A 21,915-nucleotide genomic window follows, 5' to 3' on the forward strand; every position below is an offset into this window, starting at 1 on the left:
ATCCCCATTATCTACTGCCAATCTGAGGTTTTCAAGGGTGAAAACCATGGCAAGCTCGGTACTTCTGCCTTGAGGGAACATGGCCTGGTTACTGATGATCTACAATTGAACAACTGAATTTCAACCCATTTTCTCATATTTTCCCAAAATGTTAAGAGGGAAAAGACCTATAGTTACTCATGACATTTTTGTCTAGATTAGGGGTTTTTAGAATAGCTAAAGCCACAGCTTATTTCCAGATTATAGGTACTATGCAATACTTTACACTGCTCTTAAATATGGACAAAATAATTTCGAAGAATTAAGGCATTTGAGCAGTTCAACCTGGACAGGATCATTGAGAGAGCCCTATGGGTGCATAATAGGTAATACCTCATTTACAGAAGAGTGGAATACTGAGCTAAAAAGCTCAGGAAAGTATTTTTCTGATAATAAATGGCTTTGTATATAAGCTTATATTATACTGAGGAAAATCAATGGGGTCTGTGAGTAACTCAATATGAATTTTCATTATTTTCTCTCCAAAAAGTTGCAGGTTCATTACATAGATTCGCTGTGGCAAGCAGGGCAACTGTATATGATTGTGGATGATGACATTAATCAACAATTCTAAACAGTTTTTTGTATGTATGTATATGTGTATGTATGTATGTATGTATGTATGTATGTATATAATACAGGTAGCTAGGTTGTAGACGGTTAATACATTGTGATGCAGTATTCTCTAAAATGGTGAGTCTTCAACTCTTCCCTGAATTGAAATAGCATTGGGGCAGTCTGGATGGATACAGCAATATTGTTCCAGATCCTGGTGCGTGGATGGAAAGTGCCCTCTGCCTTGGTTCATTTTTATTCTTCTTAGCCTACAGTCTGCTAGTTTCCTGACTGCAGGTGTGCTGAGAACCACCAGAGATGGTGAGCTTGTCTGCAAAATAAGCTAGCGGTGCTGGTCATGATGTCTTTGCAATGGGAAACATTGTTTACACCTCACACAACACAACGCATGCCATTACAATGTGGTCATCAGAATGACCACATTGTAATAACGCATGCCATTACAACGCAAGTCAGAACAACGACTTGCTCTAGGGGTCAGAAGGTGTTGGATTTAAAATCCAACACCTTCCCTCCTGTGGCGCAGGCTGGAGTTGGAATAGTAAATTATACTATTCCAACATCCAGCGCCCCCCCTAGAGCAAGTTGTTGTCTGACTTGCTTTGTAATGGCATGCGTTGTTACACCATGATCGTTGTAATGACTGTGTTGTAATGGCATGCGTTAAAAAAGCATGCAATGTAACGTGGCATATTGCTTCGTAATCGATGCTGCTGGTTTGGAAGATTTGTATTTGCATAAGTTAATTGAATTGGCTATTCTATCTAGAAAATCTTTATTTTTTGTCTGTAGATACATGATCGCTCATCTTTGGAACAGAAATAACTCTTTATGCATTATGAGCTCACTAGAGTTTAGTCAACAGGGAGTTGTGCAATCTTGAGTTTAAGGCATTACAACATTCAAGCAGAGAATTAATTGATGCCTCAACTATTGTGGCATGATGTATAATAGACAGAGGTTGTGGGGCCTCCTTACTAACCTATAGGTGGAGACCTCTGTCTCTGCAAGGTTCTCTGTGCGGAGATCTCCTCTACAGTGGTGGAGTCCTCCACACATATAAGACTATGGGCATGATTTAGATCTTGGCAGAATCGGTCCCACCATCATTTTTCTATCGGATTCCCTGCCCTCCTACTAGGAGGTCTGCCCGCTCAATTTAGATGCTGGCGGGCCGATGGACGAAAGACCGTCAGAGTGCCGCTGACTCCACCACATTTGTTCGCCCATGTCGACGGTGCCATGGGCAAAATTGGCTGTCAGAGGGAGCACAGCCAATTTGCCAACAGGGCCAATCACAATGTGCCTTCCCACCAATGTGACTGTGGCGGGAGAATCTCAACACCAGAGTTGGTGGTTTGGAATGGATATAAGGCCGAAACTTACCTTCTTTCTGTTTCACACTTCCTTTACCATCATGGAGCCGATCCTGCCTTGCTGCTGCTACTCGACCATGAAGGAAATCAACACCGTTGTCTCCAGAATCAAAGGTAAGCTTCTATTATAACTTGTCATCTTTTAACTTGTCTGTTTACATTTTATCTGGACTCATACATGTTGAAAGCGCTCTAACAAGCAATAACATAACAATGTGTAATGCATATGTGGGTAATGTTGTCAATTAACACATCTAAACTAACACACCTATATTCATGCCTTCATGTTCATGGACACTTACACAAAAATGGACATCAATCCAAAAATCAAAAACGGACCATACATGTCTGTTATGAAATCATAAACATAGGCATCACACACGTTAGTGGGGTGATAGAAATTTAATATAATGTGGAAATTGAAGTAGACAAGGTGAAACGTTTGTTCTAAAATAACTGTAAATGCAATGTCAGTTCCAAACTTTAATCAATTCATATATTTATATAACAGGTCTACTGCATTTCCTGTATTTAATTAAATAATATTTGTGGCATTATTACTTTAAGGAGCAATGTATATGTGTTTATTTTCATCACCTCATCAAGTACAAACACATCTGTATTAACACTTAAAATAAAAATATGACAAATCCATTTATTGGTGTAAGTGTCCATCATCATGATGAATGCTTGCACCAAATTTTAAATGTCCATCACATACATTTATTACTAGTGTACGGACTCTACAAATTAGAGAATTTAAAAAAATGTTACATTATCTGTCATAATTTAAGTTAAAATATTTAAATCACATTTTAATCATTAACAGTTCTGGGAATCAAAGAATGGTAAATGAAAATCTCAGGGCAAACTTAGTGGGAACAAAATTAATTTAGAAATGAGATACGTCTCTCAAATCAAGAAAATGTTATTTTCAGACATAAATAAGTATCAATCTCACAAAAACATTGGAGTGTTGCCACAAACTTGCCTTCTAAACAGAATGCCAAAGAGGAACCTTCTCAGGAAGGAGCATCTAGCGGGGACAGAGCAGGCATCTCAAGGATCTTTCTTGGGAGGGTTGGGTTTGGGGATGACAGGGGTAATGGCTAGGTAAGACATGAATTCAGGAGGAGATGTTTGGGTAGGAGGGATGGGAGAGAATTGGGTTTGAGAGGTAGAGGGAGCTGCAGTGTGTGATGTGCATGTGTCTATTGGTTTTGCGTTTGCATGTAGGCCAGGGGTATGTTGTGTATATTTGTGTGTTTGTTTTCTGGCAGGTGTATGTTGTTCGGATGATAAAGGAAAACGGGATGCATTCAAACAAGAAAAATAAAACGTTTCAGTTTAATTTTTTTTAGGGCAGGCAGTGGTCCCTGTGACCACTGCCTGCTCCTAAAGAATATTTCCTCACATACTCACAAAGGGGAAGGGGTCTCCTGGGTAAACTGTGAGTGTTTTGCGGCCACAAATGCAGTCGCAAAACAATTTTACATGGCATGGTGACTCGCTATAAGGTAGGGACGCCCCTTCCTAATAGCGGGAGTCGCAAATGCTATTTTGTGAGTCTGTGACTCGCACAATTGCATTAGTACATGCATTTACCCCTTTTTGCTGTCACAAAACGGGAGGATCTCCAGTTTGTGGCCTCAAAAACGGGTCATACATCTGGCTCTAAATATTTACACAAGTAAAAAATGTCATTTAAAAAAATATTTATATATTGATGGTCTGTATAAGTATGTTTTAAAAGTTTATATCTATTGAAAACTTGATGAAATGTGTGTTTCCATTTTAAAATATGTTAGCAAACATTTACAACATGTTTACTGTTTTAAATGCAGATATATGAACCCAGGGAGAGCAAAGAGGTGACAGCCTCAAGTATTCAGACCATTTACAGACCTTGCTACCATGGAAGAACAAGATAGAATCAAAAGATTTATGTCATCAGGTGGAGCCAGATCTTCTGCCTCACAATAGGAATACTGCAGCAATTACACCAATGGTCAAATTAATGGCAGTACTCTATTTTGTGGCCATAGGATTATTCTAATACACTGTGGCAGTATCTGGTAGAATGACAGAACCAACTTTCAGTGGTGTGCTACAAGAAGTTCTTTCTTCATTGATGAGACATATCAACAGCTTCTTTCAGTTTCCTACAAGCCAGGATTTTGTCAGTGTGAAGGGAGATTGTTATGCTTTGTCTCACCTACCACATGTGTGTGGAGCAATTGATGGCACACATATTGCCGTAGTGCCACCACACACCAGAAACAAACGTCTACTGCAATCGAAAGAAGTTCCATTCAATCAATGCGCAAGTTGTCTGCTTACCAGATTTGTACATCACAAGAGAGTGTGTACATTTTCCAGGATCAGCCCATGATTGATTTGTTCTAAGGAACAGCACCATACCCCTGCAAATGTCACAACTTGGACATTAGAGTGCCTGGCTTTTTGGTAAGCACAATCTGTCAATATGTTGTTTGGTTAATTTCAGGTTTAAGGATCCGAAATATAGTAAAACAAAATGTTGTCTTATAGGAGACTCAGCTTATTCTAACTGACCACGGTTGTTGGCAACTCTGAGGAATCGGACAACGCCATGGGTAGTTCGCTTCAATAAGGCATATGGAAGAACATGGAGGCTCGTGGAGCGGGCTTTTGGGCTCCTAAAGTCCAGATTTTGATATCTGGATAAGACTGGTGAGCCCTCTTCTACTCACCCGATGAGGTGCGCCACATTAACATGGCCTGCTGCAGGTTACACAACATAGCTCTGTTATGGAATATCCCACATATTGCAGAGGCTGGAGACCACGAAGAGCCACCAAATGAAGATGCCAAATGAAGATGATAGTGGTGAGGAGGAAGGAATTGGCTTATATAAGATGTTATTGACAACTTCTTCACATGAGTGTGTATTTACAGTTTCTTACATTACGTGTTACACCAACTATTAACCTAATGAGGATGACAACTATTAACCTAATGAGGATGACGGTCTGTGCTGGAAATGTTTGAAAAGGGCAACTTAAGGAAAATACTGTGCAACGATGTTTGTTGATCAAAGATTTAACACACTGAGTACCCTGTTCATCTACATTGTTTATCTTTGATTATTCTTAGAAAAGATGTCCTCACAATTAATCAATTGTTATGTGAAGATTTTGTAATGTAATCAACTAATTGCTTTTGTTTTTAATCTGTTTTAGGTTCCTTGCTCATGGCATCTACTTTGGACTTTTCCAAGTTGTAACATTTGCAGTTGTATGCTGTTGTTGCGAAGTACAAAGGGAACATGGATTTATCCTGTGAAAGACGCACACAGACTTTGAGTGTACATATCTATTACAAAGACAACTTTCGCAGGGATTGAATTGAAGTTTTAGAAGTGTTAGACTTCTTTTGTGTGGAATGGGAGCACCAAGACTATATGTGCTGCTTAAATAGCTCTAATCACATGTAGTAATCGACACAAATCACACTAATCTCCCTTCACATTTGCGAAATCCTCATTTTGTTTTATGTGTCTGAGGCTGTTGATGTGTGTAATCATTGTCGAAATAACTTTTTGTGGCACAACACTTAGAGAGTTTTTTTGTGACATTGCAACAGAAGCTGCAACCCTATATTGGAATGACACTTTGGCCACTAAACAGAGTACTGTCATGATTCAGACTATTGGTGTTATTGATGTGGGATTCCTATTGTGGGTCAGAAGATCAGGTTCCAGCTGATGACATAAATCAATATTAGTTAGCCTATTTAATCTGATATATTTGAATATATTCCTTTTTTCCATAGCGGCAAGGTCTGGAACTGTAAATGCGAAAAATGCATAAAGTATTTGGGTAATGCATGGGTTGTAATGGTTACAAAAATAATGAAAACAATGTATTTTTTACAATTTAATAAATTACTAGTTAATTGGCTGTTGCTTTTGTTCTTTTTCCTAATTGTTATAAGATTTGAGACACATTGCCTACTTGAAAATTAGTTATGACTAAATAATAGTTTTATTGTGTACATTATTCAATGTATGATACAAAAGAAAACATTAACCAATTGAGAAATAAAATACAACAACAGTTCTTGATCTTGTCAGTTTTGTTTTATTCAACATACCCAAAAACCAAAAAACACAGGATAAAATAAAAAAATAAAAAAAACAGTCAATCATGGTGAATGGAACTATTATTGCAGAGCCAAAATTGTTTATAGTGCAATATCCAAATTACAGCTGGCAGCAGAAAGTTATATGTGTCCAGATAATAGTTAACATAGTGAATGGTAGTTACACACAGAGGAATTATGTTCTGCAGCTCTCTCTGGTGTTGGTGGTGGAGGTCTTGCCATATTCTCCTGCTAGTCCACCTGAAAGTCCTCTCCTGAGGGGGGTGGTGGATCCACAGTTGCAGGAACTGAGGTGGGTGCAGTTGGTTCTTTCAAAGGCAGGGCCTTCCTTTCTGTAGTTGAGGTAGATGAAGTTGGAACATATATAGTTGGACCACAGAAAGGGGAAGATGTTGCTGGACAAGCCCTGCACATTTGGGTGGAAATATCATGCAGCACCCCAGTCAGGGAGCCCATATTGGAAGTCAGATTCTCCATCTGTACATTATGCTACCTCTGCAACTGCTTCAACTCCCAGAGCTCTTTCTGCACCTGGCCCATCACATCTTGGGACTGAGGAATGGATCCCAATACTTGGTTGATGGTGACCTGGGTGACAGTGAACCCTTTGGCCTAACTTTGTTGGCACACAAGATTCCCTCCCATGACACCTACCCCCACTACCCTGTGTCCTTGAACCAGTGTGCCCAATCCTACTGGTTCTTGGCTGAACTGGAGGTGGTGGTTTGACATAAGCCAGGACTGTGGGGGAAGGGGGGACAAGATGGGTGTGATGTTGGTTTGGACACAGAAAGTGGAGGTGTTCATTTGCTGAAGTGTGGTAACACCTGGGGTAGGGGGTAGGTGTGAGCTGAATGAGAATCCCTTGAGCTGTCTGCCCAGACAGACCAGATGGACCAGATTGCTCCCCATCAACCAGAATTTCAGGAGTGTTGTCCTCAGTGAAGGCTTGATCCTGGTCTGGAGCGGAGGTCTCCTCAGTGGTAGATGGTTGCCGACGTACTCTGGCTGTTGGACCTATTATGATTTAATGAAAGATACAAATTTTAAAAATCTGTATTATACATCAATTTATTTTAAAATGAAAATCTGAAGCAACCTAAAAGTAAAAAGTTAAATATTATGATTGTACCTTTCAGTGGTACCATAGTGGGTTACACAAAAGGTTTGATTGACACTTCAAAAAGCAGGTGAAAAGATGTCCTGAAATGTAGTAAAATGATTTGAAAGTATACATAGAATTTACCAACCATTTAACACAACACAGTAGAGAGGTTAGATATGAAATTAACCATTCCAAGCCCTAGTAGCAAATATTCTGACCTTTATACAACTTAGAAGGATATATAGCATTAGTCATCATGGGAACATTGAAAAATACATTTTCACAAAAATAACCACTTATATTCAGCATAACAAATGACATGCCTTACAATTCTTTAGTAAATAAACTTTGATTTGTGAAACAAATAACATCAATTTCATCAAATTACAGGGATGGGACTGTGGTAAATAAAATAAATATTACCTGACTGAATTTCGTACGGAGTCTTAAAATAAAGTAAAATAGCTCAAAATAACAAGAGGCAGAATCCGTGGTATAAGAGGTTTTCTAATGGGCTTTATTCCATTCAAAATGGCCGACTCGAGTGGCGGCCTTCAGGTTCCGTCACCACGAGGGTTCAGGAAGTGAAGTACAATAACTTATTAACAGACATACATTTTTATAATAAGTGCATTACAATGAAACGAATGTAGAAGGCGTAACATTTGATAAGAAAAATGACGTGACAGTGACATAATCGAAACTAGGCGTAATAAGGAATAAAAGAAACATAATTGGCTTGCATTATCAGACATAGGTGGATCTATAAGATAATACTTGGCATAGATGCGCGCGCGGCAGCATGACGTGTAATCGACGTGTAACTAGGGGGTGAAGGGGACTTGACATTTAGCTCTACATGTGGAGACGAGAAGTCTGGGGTCGAGTCATCCTAATCCCAAATCATATCTAACATCCTATGTTTAAAGAACTATGTTATCCACAAGGAAGAGACTCTCGGACAGAATCTATTCTATACTGACTATGTGCGTGTACAAGCGTCTAAGTGTCTATATGAGATGCGAGGGGCAGAAAACTTTCCATAGCAACAGGGCTATGAATCACTTGCATGAAGACAGAGAAGCCTGGCCTTTTGCTTGGTAACTGGAGGAATGTTTACTTAAACTACTAGGCAAGAATGCATCGGCTGAAGAGCAAAATAGATAATTCGAAGGTGAAATACAACTTCTTGGCAGACAGGCGAAAACTAGCCGAGGCAGGCACCGTTAGCTGCACAGGGAGTAGGACAAAGTTCATGGATACAGATGCGAGCTCAAGCTGAAGCTGTCAGAGACAGAGAGCAGGGAAAGGCTTTGAGGACAGAATCGGGCCTACTCGCCTGAACTGTAAAAATGGAGTAACTTGGCCATATAAAGTCGGTGGCCTTTTATACTTAGGAATCGAATATCCAGCCCATTGATGGCGGATCTGACAGAGAACATGTTGACGGTAGACACACATATGTTTGCGTCTTAGAAACTGGAACTGGAGGGAACATACATGTACTTGTAACATGCATATAGAACCGTTGGGGTCCAAGATAGGGGACATAACTGACCAGGAAAATCCACATTTCCACATTCCCTCCTTGTCCCCTTCTTGCCCTTCACGAGACATCAATCTTCATCATTCCATCGATTTGCTCATGGAGCATCATTTCTTCTTCCTTCTTCTTCCGGGATCTTGAGCGAAAACCTTGATGTGGAATACACGATGTGGCACACAGACCACAAATCGCTGGTCCACATTGCAAACATATGCAACAACTGAAAAGCATAAGAAGGCCAATACCTAGGAAGGATAGAACTCTCCATCCCCAGGCTGATATCACACTCCAAAACCACCCGGACCACGTCCAAGTGCCTGGATTCTCGTGTATCTGGCTTACAATCTTATGAAGGCGTGTTATAGCTTTATATACAGATGGCGAATTTTCTGGTATGAGAATGCAGCAGCTGGATCCGATGACCCTGCAAGCTCCGCCCCTATCGGCCAGGATGACGTCAAGGACAAGACGATTCTGGAGAACAACAATTCTCATCACTGATTGTTCCTCTGTCAGATTGCCTAGGGCGGCTATAGTCTCGTTTACTACAGCTTCAAGAGTCTTGGTGAGTCTGCGTATCAGCTTACTATTTGATATTGTACCTATATAGGGAAAGATACCTTTATTGAAATCTACATACTTGTCCCATGCCGTCTCAGTATAATCGACAACTGGGAGATCTCTTCGCTCTCTATTGTGTACTAAATGAACATTTCGATAATAATCAGGAGGAGCTAGGAAAACAGGTGGCAAAAGGAATGCTATGTAACAGGTACCATCCCAATCTAGAGGCAGACGCATATATGCCGTCTGACCACATATAAAGTAAGAATGGCGAGAAGCTCTAAATGAAGATTTGCCTTGATCACTATATTCTACTGTAGTAACGCATTGGCTATGGCCCATATGTATGGAACCAACTTTTCTCACACATAATTCACCCTTTACTGGAAATACTGACATAGTGGGCAGAATTAGTTCAACTTCGGATTTGACATTCAAAATCATAAGATTAGGCGTAAAATTACCTAATTTATACACTTCATTTTCTAAATCAGTTCCTGTTCTACTGGGGTGACCCTCCTTATTAGGGTGACAGACTTTGAATAAAACTAGATTTAGATTTCCCCATATCCAATGTTGTTGATAAACTGCTGTGTCTGGGTCTATGGAATTTAATAAACTAAACCATGCTCCACAGGAGCCATTGCGTGTAAACGGATGTGGAAAGAAAGGCAGAACTCCTTTGTTATTCTGATAGGGAGGGAGTCGGCCACACACCCAACAATTTGTCGCATTACTAGTCTGATGGGAATGATGTAACATACTAATGAATGTGTTATTGCGCAGCGCAAGTCTATAGGACAACTCATGTGGCGGTAGGTCACTAAAAGAATGTTCATCAGTTATATTGAAAACACGTTTAGAAACAGGATGATATATGTGCAAAATCATACTCGTAATAATTACTAAAATACTCAATAAAAACAAAATTAATAATGTCACAATACAGTGGTTACGCAGTAATTTACAATAAGCATGTCGTTTCATTATGATTCTGGACTCTGCATCATTCAGACCTAAGGGATACATGTCGGGACAGATTCAACCGCTTCACCTTGGAGAGGACTTAAACAATCAAATCGTCCGACAGTTTAGATCTGGACCTGAGTTTCTGTTTATAGCACTGAGAGTCATTTTGTTCAACAAAAGGAAGTTTTGAATCAGTCTGTGAGGGAGTGCAGGGCACAGTGTCTATATCTGAAGGTAGTCCATGAAATTTTTTTATATGGGTGGAATGCACCCATCCTTTCCGTCCTTCGATCTTCACAGCTGTTCTGGTCGTCAGCAGGACCTGCTTAGGCAACTTCCACCTAGGATCCAATTGGCTTTTCCTATCAAAATTCCGAACCAGGACAAAGTCCCCGGGGACCACGTCATGGGGTTTCACCTCAGTGTTGTCAGGAAAAGCTGCGACCACCTGTGAACGAGAAGATTGTAGTGCAGACATCAAGGAAGCCAGGTAATCTGTCAGCATATTACAGTCAACATCAGTTATTTTACGGGGTATAGGCGTCCCCCACATATTCGGTGGTCTACCAAAGATCACCTCATACGGGGATAGCCCTGTTCGAGAGTGTGCTACCATTCTCATGTAGAATAGCGCAACTGGTAAGGCTACTATCCAGTCCACACCTTTTTCCTGACATATTTTGGACAATCTGATTTTTAAAAGTTGATTATGTCGTTCCACGAGACCTGCTGCCTCGGGGTGTCGGACACAGTGGAATTTCCACTGATATCCCAACAAAAGTGAGACATGTTTCATTAATTCGGATGAGAAAGGCTGGCCGTTATCTGAATATACAACACGTGGTAAACCGTACCGTGGGAAGAATTCTCGAACTAGCTGCTTGGCAGTAGTCGGGGCAGTGTAATCTGATACGGGATACGCCTCTGTCCAACGGGAGAGAGCGCAGACAACTACGAGGACATATTTGAATCCTCGACAACGTTCCATCTGAATATAATCCATCTGGAGGACTTCAAAAGGATGGTCAGGAGGCTGAAATCCACCCTGCTCTACGGGAACACTCTTTCCTGGATTAAACTGACAACATATCATACAGGTACGAACTTTTTGTTTAGCTGCTGCTCGTAAATGTTTATTGAACCAAATGTGCTGAATGCTGTCTAGCATAGCCTTCTCTCCTAAATGTGCTGGACTGTGAACTGTAGCTATAATGGCTTGAACCATGGAATCAGGGAGAAACCATACAGATTTCTCTTTCGTCATCCATCCTTGATCTGTCTGGATCCCTCCTAGTTCAGTCCACTTCTTTATTTCTTCTGCTGTGGCATGTGTCTGTATGTCAATTACATCAAGTGTGGGATCCTTAATTGTCATACACTGTGTTGGTGTCTGAACTATTGGCTTTGTCATGTCGGATGTGCGATTCTGAGCAGTCTGTTTGGCTGTTCTGTCAGCTAAATCATTGCCTTGAGAAATGATATCAGTAACCTTCGTGTGTGCTTTACATTTCATAATTGATATTGCAGTCGGTAAATGAATCGCGTCTAACAGAGCATGAATGAGGGACCCGTGTTGAATATGTGTTCCATGAGAAGTTAAATAACCCCTCTCCCGCCAAAGCACTCCGAAGTCATGTACGACTCCAAATGCATAACGTGAATCAGTATATATGTTGACTTTCTTGTCCGCGGCTTGAATACAGGCTTGTGTTAGAGCAACAAGTTCTGCTGCTTGGGCTGACAAAGTATCTATACAATTTGTCTCAATAACTTCAGTGTCTGTTGTGACTGCATATGCGGCAACTAAATTTCCTGTACTTGTCCTCATACACGAACCATCTACATATAACGTCAGGTCTGGATCTAGCAATGGAACGTCTGTCAAGTCTTGTCTAGGTTTCGTCTTTATTTCAATGATTTCAACACAATCATGAGCTAGTGGGTCTGTTCCAATTACAGGTAATAGTGTAGCAGGATTCAATGTATTACACCGTCGGATCTCTATGTGTGGTTGAAACAATGTCAGTTCATAACCAGTAAGTCTTGCTATGGTCAAGTGTTGTGTTTGTGTTCGGTTCACAAGAACCTCTACTGCATGTGGTACTTGTACTGTCAATGGGTGTCCTAATACTATGGCATCGCTTTGTCTAATTGCTAAAGCTGTCGCTGCCACTGATTTCAGGCATGCAGGCAAAGCCTGAGCTACGGGATCTAATGTACTGGAAAAATAAGCACATGGCTTGCGTGATCCTGCTTGATCCTGAGTGAGTACTGATAAGGCAGTACCTTCGCGTTCTGTAACAAAGAGTGTAAAATGTTTGCTATAACATGGTGTTGCTAAAACAGGTGCTTGACATAAAGCTTCCTTTAGGCTTTCAAAAGCTTGTGTATGTTCCTGAGTCCAAGGGAGAACAGTCGATGTGGCTGCCTCCTGTGTGGTTAACTGAATGAGTGGTTTTGCTAGAAATGCGTACTGAGGGATCCACTGTCTACAATATGAAGTGAGGCCTATAAAAGCCCGCACCTCCTTTTGTGTCTGGGGTATTGACATGTTAGCAATTAACTGGATGCGATCTGGTGTAAGCTGCCTTCCCTCCTTGGACAGCGAGTGACCAAGATAAATAACTCGCTGAACACAGAATTGCAGCTTAGAAGGGGACACCTTGTGCCCCTTGTCGGCTAGGAAATGTAAAACTGTCAGAGAAGCTTTTTCACATTCTGGCTCGCTTCTCGCGGTGATCAGCAGATCATCGACATATTGAAGCAGTGCTGTATTGACTGGCATGTGGATACTGTCAAGTTCTCGTTTCAGTGCTTGGCTGTAGATGCTGGGGCTTTCTGTAAATCCTTGGGGAGCGCGTGAGAATTTAAAGCTGCGCCCATTTAAACTGAATCCGAACAAGTATTGGCTTTCCGGATCTATTGGGACGCTGAAAAAGGCATTCTTGAGATCAATTACAGTAAAGAATGTTGCTTCGGAATCAATTGCTGTCAATAACGATGATATATCAGGGACCACAGGGAATTGTGGTACAATACACTTGTTTAGTTCACGCAAATCAATAACCAATCGGTACACTGGTGGAGCAGTAGGATCAGTTCGTTTAAGAATCGGAATTATCGGTGAATTACATACATTGGAGTCTGTTTCTACAACTACTCCCTGGGCAATTAGCTCATCAATGATTTTCAGCAAAGCCACTACAGCATCATGCGGTAACTTGTATTGTCGCATTCGTGGTAGTACCACTCCTGCTTTCAGTGTGACTCGATAGGGTGTAATGTTCATGCAGCCAACATCCGTAGGGCCTTGTGCCCATAGATGTACTGGTAAAGTCTGTAGTCGGGGATCCATGTCTCTAGACACATAGTGACCTTTAAAATCACGTAAAAACAACCTTACTCCTTCCGGAGAACAACATATTATGGCTCCTAGTGCTTTCAGAGTTTTAATTCCTAACAGATTTTCTGGGCATGATTTAGTAAGCAATAAATCTGTAGTTCGTGTCAAAGGTCCTATCGTAAGTGGTAGAGGCTTTGATACTTCATTAACAATAGGTTTTCCCGAAAAACCAAGGGAAACATTTTGAGAGCCTGAGAGGGGTGCCCCTGGAACTTCACTACGTTTTATAGTTGTTCGACTTGCCCCTGTATCGAGTAAGAATTTTCTATCTTGACCTAATAATTCACTATGTACATAAGGTCCTTCTTGATCTACAGGAATCTCGATAAGTGGTAAGTCAACTTCCCTCTCTAGGCTGGTTCATGCGTATCGCTGGTATTCAGGGTATTCATACTGTGCAGTCTGATACAGTTGTCGTGTTGCGGTTTGTGTGGCAGTAGCAGGCAACGATGGTGCAGCTGGCACAAACTGTATGGGTTGCTGTGAGGCTGGCATGGACTGTTGCTGAACTGGCACGGACTGTCCATGCAGCATAGCTCCTTGTTCATTCTGATCTTGTCTAACTAATCGTGGTCTCTCCTTTGTAATGCCTGTAGCTATATTACGTTTCAGGACTGGACAATCGTGTACATGATGGCCCAGTTGTTTACAGTAATTGCAGGTTCCTTTTACAGGAACTGCAGAATCACCAGAATGTGTCACACTCTTTTTGTGACCATCTGCTGGTACTGTCTGAGAAACTAGCATTTTCATTTTTGTATCCTTCATGCGTCTATGCTCGTGTTCTTGTTCATCCCTAATTCTATTGTGATGATACTGTAACATTTGTAGCATTTGCGACGGAGTGTTACTTTGCCAGGTACTCTCGAATTTCAATATTCTATTCTTTACTGGAGGTAATGCATTTTCCACTAATTTTGTCACAAATAAATGTGGATATGAGTCACTACTTGCTTTTATACCACTATTTATACCAAAACATTTTTCAAATCGAGCATAATAATCGCTTGTGTCTTCATCTTGCTTTTGTTTGCAGGCAGTGATTGCACCCCAATCTTCCTTTTTTGTAGTTAATAAACGTGGCAGTACCTGTACTAGTAAACCTGGTAATAGTTTAACTTTATCCCCGAGCCCCGAACCTGCAGTTCGGCCCCTTTCTTCCTCTGCTAATGCTGTCCAGTCTATCTTTTGGTCTCCCACTTCCCACTCTTTTTCTTTCAGTTTTTCATAAATGCCAGCAGGCAAAAGCACCTTTAATATCGTCATAATATCAGGAAAGGTGTACTCTCCCATCAGTAACATGTCTTTAATTTCTCGGTGGAAACCCGCTGGGTCTTTATCATGGCTAGGTACTACTTTCTTCATTTCTAATAATTCCATTTTTGATATGGGTGTGTAAACAAATACACGGTGAAACTCATTGTCTTCGCCTTTTATTGGGTGCACTTCTCGTAAAGGATTTTGTCTATCCATGTAGTACGGTGCTCTTTCTCTGGGGGGCAGGGAGAGAGAATCTGGATTTACAAAAAGGACGTACTGCTTACGTGACACTAATATCTCTTTAATTAGCTTGTTACTAGAACCTCTCCATCTGTACGTAAGTAGTTCCGTTAATATATCAGGTAAAGGACCAGGGTCAGCATGTTGGCTCTTATATAATATGAGGAGTTGCTGAATCATATAGATTCCAGCTAAACGTTGTTCATCTGTACTGAGATTGAGAAACGTGTGTGCTACGGTCTCATCACCATATTTTTCAGGACTAACGATCCAGTGAACGGCTGATCTGGCTAATTCTTGCTCATCCATGGAATCGAGGAGGTGGTAACCCCTTCGTTCTCGTAGTATTTTATCTGCGGCTTGAAACGAATGTTCAGGAGACTTCAGATTTATTACAGGCGTTGGATACGTTCTGCTATTATTTGGACATACAGAATGTATGGGATCAGAAAAACATCTAGTATTTTCACAGGATCTTCCTCTGCCTACATAGGCTATGGTCTCTGACTGTCTTGCAGAGTCCCCTGATTCGGACACTTCATCTTGCTCAAACTCGTCTGTTCCCAATCTTTCTGCATGAATACGTTCTATTTCTTTACGGATTTTTCGGCACATGGCTATTATACAATTTTGCTTATCGTGTCTCCCTTCTGATATATTCTGACTCCATCTTGTAAGAGTAAGCATTACGTTCATGTCTACCCCCGGACGATCTTGATTTCTGATCACACAGTTTATGAGGAAACGTAACAGTTCCCCCTGTATTTCTACTTTCTGGAATTCCATAGCTCTGTTAATACATCCTGGATCTCGTCCTGTTTGAACAAAATGATATATGTTATCCAGATGCGTAGTCATCCCTGGTAACCTTGCTAAATACTCTGCGGCTCGCCTAATACGTAATGATGCCAGGACCATTTCATCCTCTTTACCAACCACCGGGTCATATCTACAATTTACAAGGAGTTCCTTAAGCGTACGTTCATTTACGAACTTAGGTGTACGTGAATGTGCTGACTCTTGAAAGACAAGTTTATTTATTCTAGGTGGTGTAAAAGTACTGCTAGCACCTCCCGTGGCCCCATCTGGGGCGTCGGGTGTGAAAGGGTTCGTTGAACGTGACACAGCAACTATGGGTGTCGATACCCCTGTAGAGTCGACTGCGGAAACAGATGCGGAAACAGATGTGCTTGCCGAAACTTGCGTCGGGACTTGCTGTTGCACGGGGACAGATACCTGATCCTGACGTTGAACCCCTCCGCCAGACGGTCTATGTGGTGTGGCGTTAGCATACTCGGGGGCTGCATCATCTAGATATGAGGAAAGGAAAACGTCTTCTGCGGTTCTGGGACGCCCTTTTGGATGTACCTTAATTGGAAATAATGGGGGTGGCAAGTCTTTTGGTATCTCTGGAGCAGCCTTAGGTAATCCTTCGGCTAGAAGGGGATACATACCATTCATAAGAGCATTACTTTGTCTATTTACTTGTTCTGATTTCACTCGGATACCTTCCTCAATTAATAGATTTTCTTGAACTTTATTTGAACTTTCTTTACTCCTCTCTTCTTGTCTACGTGCTTTTTCTGTTCGTCTATGAGATTCTTTACGCCATAACTCGATAGCGTCTTTCTGTGACTGTCTGACCTTTCTTTTCCATAACTCTTCCTCCACTTTCATGATGCACTCTGCATCCCAGGTTCCCGCTATGGGCCACCTTTGACTTTCCGGTAATCCCTTGGTATAATCTACCCATAGATCAAGAAACAATATGGCATCTATGCCATGTTTATGGTACATGAAATGTCCTGGAGTGTCTCTAGGAGGAATAGGAACTGCTTCTTCAAGCACCCCTTTTCTGGTGGTAATCTGTCTTAACTTCGAGAAGAGCGGCATATTAACAACTGATCTGATACTTACTCTTGAACTTACTTAATACGAGAAACACAATAATGAACAGTGAACAATGAACAGTCATTCATACCACAATATGCAAGACATTTTCTGAATACTTTAAACATTAAACATTAAACATTTAATAATGGTCGACAATGATGACAGTCTGCTTAACTAATCACCACGCTGAATTCTTGACAATAACTGAATACTTCGGAATACTTGATATACTGCTAAACAGTACATATACACTGCTAAACAGTGCAGACCGGATTTGTGTACCCAAATCCGTCTTGACCGGCACAACCTATGTGCACGTCAACATGCCTCCCCGGCGATGGTACTCACCGAGTAGCTCCTTGAAACGGAAGGCCTCAGAGAAAGGACAGGACTCGATAACTGCGGACATCGGACCCTCTGGACGTCGGAATTTCGGAAAACCTGGTGGGCCTCTGTATACCTCGGATCTTGCTCTCTCAGCTAGGCTCTGGTCGGGATACTTCGCACTTCTCACCGCCTCGTCTGGGTTGATCGCAGCCTCAGTCGCCCCCGCTTGACCGGAGGGAGCTTACAGGAAATCCTGCTGGTACGCGTTTATGGTCCGTCCAGCTGTGGCAGGAGACCGGGCCTGCAACGCACCGCCGGCGCGTGAGATGAGAAAGTGTCCCTGTTCGGGCGCCATTATGTGGTAAATAAAATAAATATTACCTGACTGAATTTCGTACGGAGTCTTAAAATAAAGTAAAATAGCTCAAAATAACAAGAGGCAGAATCCGTGGTATAAGAGGTTTTCTAATGGGCTTTATTCCATTCAAAATGGCCGACTCGAGTGGCGGCCTTCAGGTTCCGTCACCACGAGGGTTCAGGAAGTGAAGTACAATAACTTATTAACAGACATACATTTTTATAATAAGTGCATTACAATGAAACGAATGTAGAAGGCGTAACATTTGATAAGAAAAATGACGTGACAGTGACATAATCGAAACTAGGCGTAATAAGGAATAAAAGAAACATAATTGGCTTGCATTATCAGACATAGGTGGATCTATAAGATAATACTTGGCATAGATGCGCGCGCGGCAGCATGACGTGTAATCGACGTGTAACTAGGGGGTGAAGGGGACTTGACATTTAGCTCTACATGTGGAGACGAGAAGTCTGGGGTCGAGTCATCCTAATCCCAAATCATATCTAACATCCTATGTTTAAAGAACTATGTTATCCACAAGGAAGAGACTCTCGGACAGAATCTATTCTATACTGACTATGTGCGTGTACAAGCGTCTAAGTGTCTATATGAGATGCGAGGGGCAGAAAACTTTCCATAGCAACAGGGCTATGAATCACTTGCATGAAGACAGAGAAGCCTGGCCTTTTGCTTGGTAACTGGAGGAATGTTTACTTAAACTACTAGGCAAGAATGCATCGGCTGAAGAGCAAAATAGATAATTCGAAGGTGAAATACAACTTCTTGGCAGACAGGCGAAAACTAGCCGAGGCAGGCACCGTTAGCTGCACAGGGAGTAGGACAAAGTTCATGGATACAGATGCGAGCTCAAGCTGAAGCTGTCAGAGACAGAGAGCAGGGAAAGGCTTTGAGGACAGAATCGGGCCTACTCGCCTGAACTGTAAAAATGGAGTAACTTGGCCATATAAAGTCGGTGGCCTTTTATACTTAGGAATCGAATATCCAGCCCATTGATGGCGGATCTGACAGAGAACATGTTGACGGTAGACACACATATGTTTGCGTCTTAGAAACTGGAACTGGAGGGAACATACATGTACTTGTAACATGCATATAGAACCGTTGGGGTCCAAGATAGGGGACATAACTGACCAGGAAAATCCACATTTCCACAGGACAACATACTAAATTAAACACAAAAGCATTTTGAAACATAGCATGATCTAGAAATTGATCTGTGGATAGCAAAGAGAGAATGACAAAGATAACATTGCAATCAGATTTTCACAAACTTTAAACAAGACATCATGGTACTGTGGCCAAAACGGTGTGTGATGCTAGCATCCATCCTACAGCCTCAGGAATAGTACAATGTTGACTGTGTCATGTGACAGAATCACTCCGTCGGCAGCCGCCCCTAGAACACCGCCAGCTCAACTGTAGCATCTAAATAGGCTCAGTGCAGTCAGTCAGCAGAGAAGACCGCCGCGTCGACAGCGGTGAAACGTTTATATGACGGAAAACACTCTTTCAACACAGACAGCAATTCAGCCAGCACACATCTAAATAGGCTGGGCAGAATTCCATCAGCTTCGCGGATTACTTGTAAACTCCGCCGCGGAGGGACGACGGGAATCCCGTCAAGATCTAAATGAGGCCCTATGTCTTAATAGTAAATCTGAAAAGGGGTAGTGGCTACAAAATGGGGAATACTAATAACAAAATAGGGAGACTTTAGGGAAAATTAGAGAGGGGTTTTTAGAGAGAGACAGGATGCTAGAAACACCCACCGCAAATAGTAAGCCCATTATTATTCATAAAGCACACTTCCAAAGTACAGCCTTAAGGCAATAAAACAGTAATAAATGTACTCTAGCCCAGAAATGGAATAGGTCAACCACCACACATTGCCACTCCCAGGCACTGCAATACACTCCCAAAGAAAATGGTATTAGGCAGAAAGTAAAAAATAACATCCCATAAAAATAATGATAAACAAATAAGATTATTTTAAAATAAGTAAATAAAAACCTACAATCTTGCTTAATGTTAAAAGTATAACTATTAAATAACTATTTTATTATTTTAAAATGCAATTTAAAAATAAAATTAGATTAAACTTTTAAACTTTTGTTAAATATGTAAAAAAAAATTAAATTATACTACACATGAGTTGTAACAAACTATAATGCACATTAAATAAAAATAAAAATGTTACTATGGGGGCGTGGCTTAGGAGCCGAACATGGCGGACGGGTCTTCCTAGAGCTCCGCTGTGTGCTCCTTCTCAGGGCCAATATCCTGCGGTATCCTTGATCCCAGCGACTGTCACAATGGGTCACCTGCTGCAGAACATGCCGTGATCCTGCTGATGAGTTGCGGTGGTGGTGGAGGGCTGGGAAAACCCTGATACATGCCTGACCGGTGGTGGCCGCGTGTGCAGCCGTGAGCGGAGGAGGCTTGCCACGGCCGCCATTCGCCTTTCTCACTGGCGGGACAGCTATGGAGACATTGGCCCTGTTCAGTGCGGCCCCTGAGGTGCGTGAACTGCGGACCAGCTCCTGAGAGGGGCTGATGTGTGCAGATTGAGCGAGCGGCCTTCATCGTCGCCGTGGCACCATTGTGGTGCCCATGCCCCCGCCTCCCTGTGCATTGGCGCCTGCGGGGGAGCCGCTCCAGACCTGGCAGGGCCCACACGGGGACCGGTGTTCTTAGACCACCGCTCAGCCAGGATTGCCCCGAATGCCACCTGGGACTGATCAGCGTGCCCGGAGCTGCGGAGTCTGCGACTGTGGGGGAGGCTGCGCCGGGGCTCGCTACGAGATCCAGTTTGCCGACGCCTGATATCTGTGCCTGGCCTGAGTCGAGTGTACTGAGGCGGCTGCCTCATTGCAGTAGAGTTGGCGTAACCTGTGGCCCTGTGCCTTGCCAGTGAGTGGCTAGACCGGTGGCCGGTTCCCGCTGTGTGGCGCCCCGTGGCTGCCCTCCGCGCCGGCTTCACGGTAACGAGGAGTGCGACGCGTGGCCTGTGCTCCTGAGGCTGCCTGACTGACGATGTGTGTGTGTGCAGCTGGACTGTTTCACCTGCGGTCACCTCTCTCCCTGAGGTGGGAGCCTCCCTGCGGCGCCTGGGCTGTGCTGGTGGTGGTTCCTTCTCAGCCCCCTGGGACACTGAGAAGCTGGTCCCGGACATCCACCGGTGGCCTTGGGAGTGTGACTGCTGGGGAAGCTGGGGCGGAGCCCTACGATTGGACCCGGGGCGGTAGGACACGTACCGCTGATTGTCGCCCACCTGTCTCCTGCTGCCTTCCCTGCTGTTTCTGTCTGTGGTTGGGGCCGACCTGGCGCGGGCCCCTGCGGTCTGCACCCTCAGCAGCCATGGGCAAAGATAAGCATGGTGGGGCGGCTCCCAAGCAGAACACCATGGATCACTACACCACCACCCCCGCAGGGAAGAAAGCTGCAGAGGGTCTGTCCTCCGACACGGCGATGCTGCTGGCGGCGATTAAACAGTCGCAGACAGCTCTAGAGGCCCAGATCGGGGCCGTGGGCTCAGAGGTGTCGTTTCTCCACCAGGATCTTAGGAAGGCTGTGGACCGGATCACTGAAGTGGAGACAAGGGTCTCAACTGTGGAAGACACTGTATCCACCCTCCAGCAGAAAGTGGACAAACTTGCCATGGTCTCCCGGGAGCTGGCGGCACAGGTAGAAGACACAGAGGGTAGGGCCAGTCGCAACATTATTCGCTTGGTGGGTTTCCAGAAGGCTGCGAGGGGACGTCGATGGACAACTTCCTCTCGGGCTAGCTTAAGGCACTGCTACTGCCTGCGGACATGTCCTCCTGCTTTGTGGGTGGCGTCCCAGGCCAGTTATCACCCGGCTCCTCAATTATGCTGATCGGGAAGCCATCCTTCGATATGCCCGGCTCAATAAGGACAAAATGATTTTTGAATCTCATCACATCATGGTCTTCCCGGACTATACTAGGTTGGTCCAGCAGCAGCGCCAGTCCTTCGTGGCAGCCAAGCGGCGACTACGAGAATTGAACTTATCCTATGCGCTTCTGTTACCCGCCTGGATGAAAGTGATCTACAACGCAAAGACATTCTT

At 43.0% G+C, this 21,915-nt stretch overlaps 1 long non-coding RNA gene across 2 annotated transcripts in view; it reads right to left on the reverse strand.

Annotated features, from left to right (window-relative positions):
- Positions 1-6,179: 6,179 nt before the first annotated feature.
- LOC146821615 (uncharacterized) overlaps positions 6,180-21,915 on the reverse strand; it is a 179,615-nt gene continuing 163,879 nt past the window's right edge. For both annotated transcript variants that reach the window (XR_014962745.1, XR_014962743.1), the window contains one exon: positions 6,180-7,151. This is a non-coding gene — a long non-coding RNA (uncharacterized LOC146821615). The remainder of the gene's footprint in view (positions 7,152-21,915) is intronic.

The sequence above is a fragment of the Triturus cristatus genome, chromosome 6 (genome assembly GCF_964204655.1).
Source record: "Triturus cristatus chromosome 6, aTriCri1.1, whole genome shotgun sequence".
NCBI lineage: Eukaryota > Metazoa > Chordata > Amphibia > Caudata > Salamandridae > Triturus > Triturus cristatus.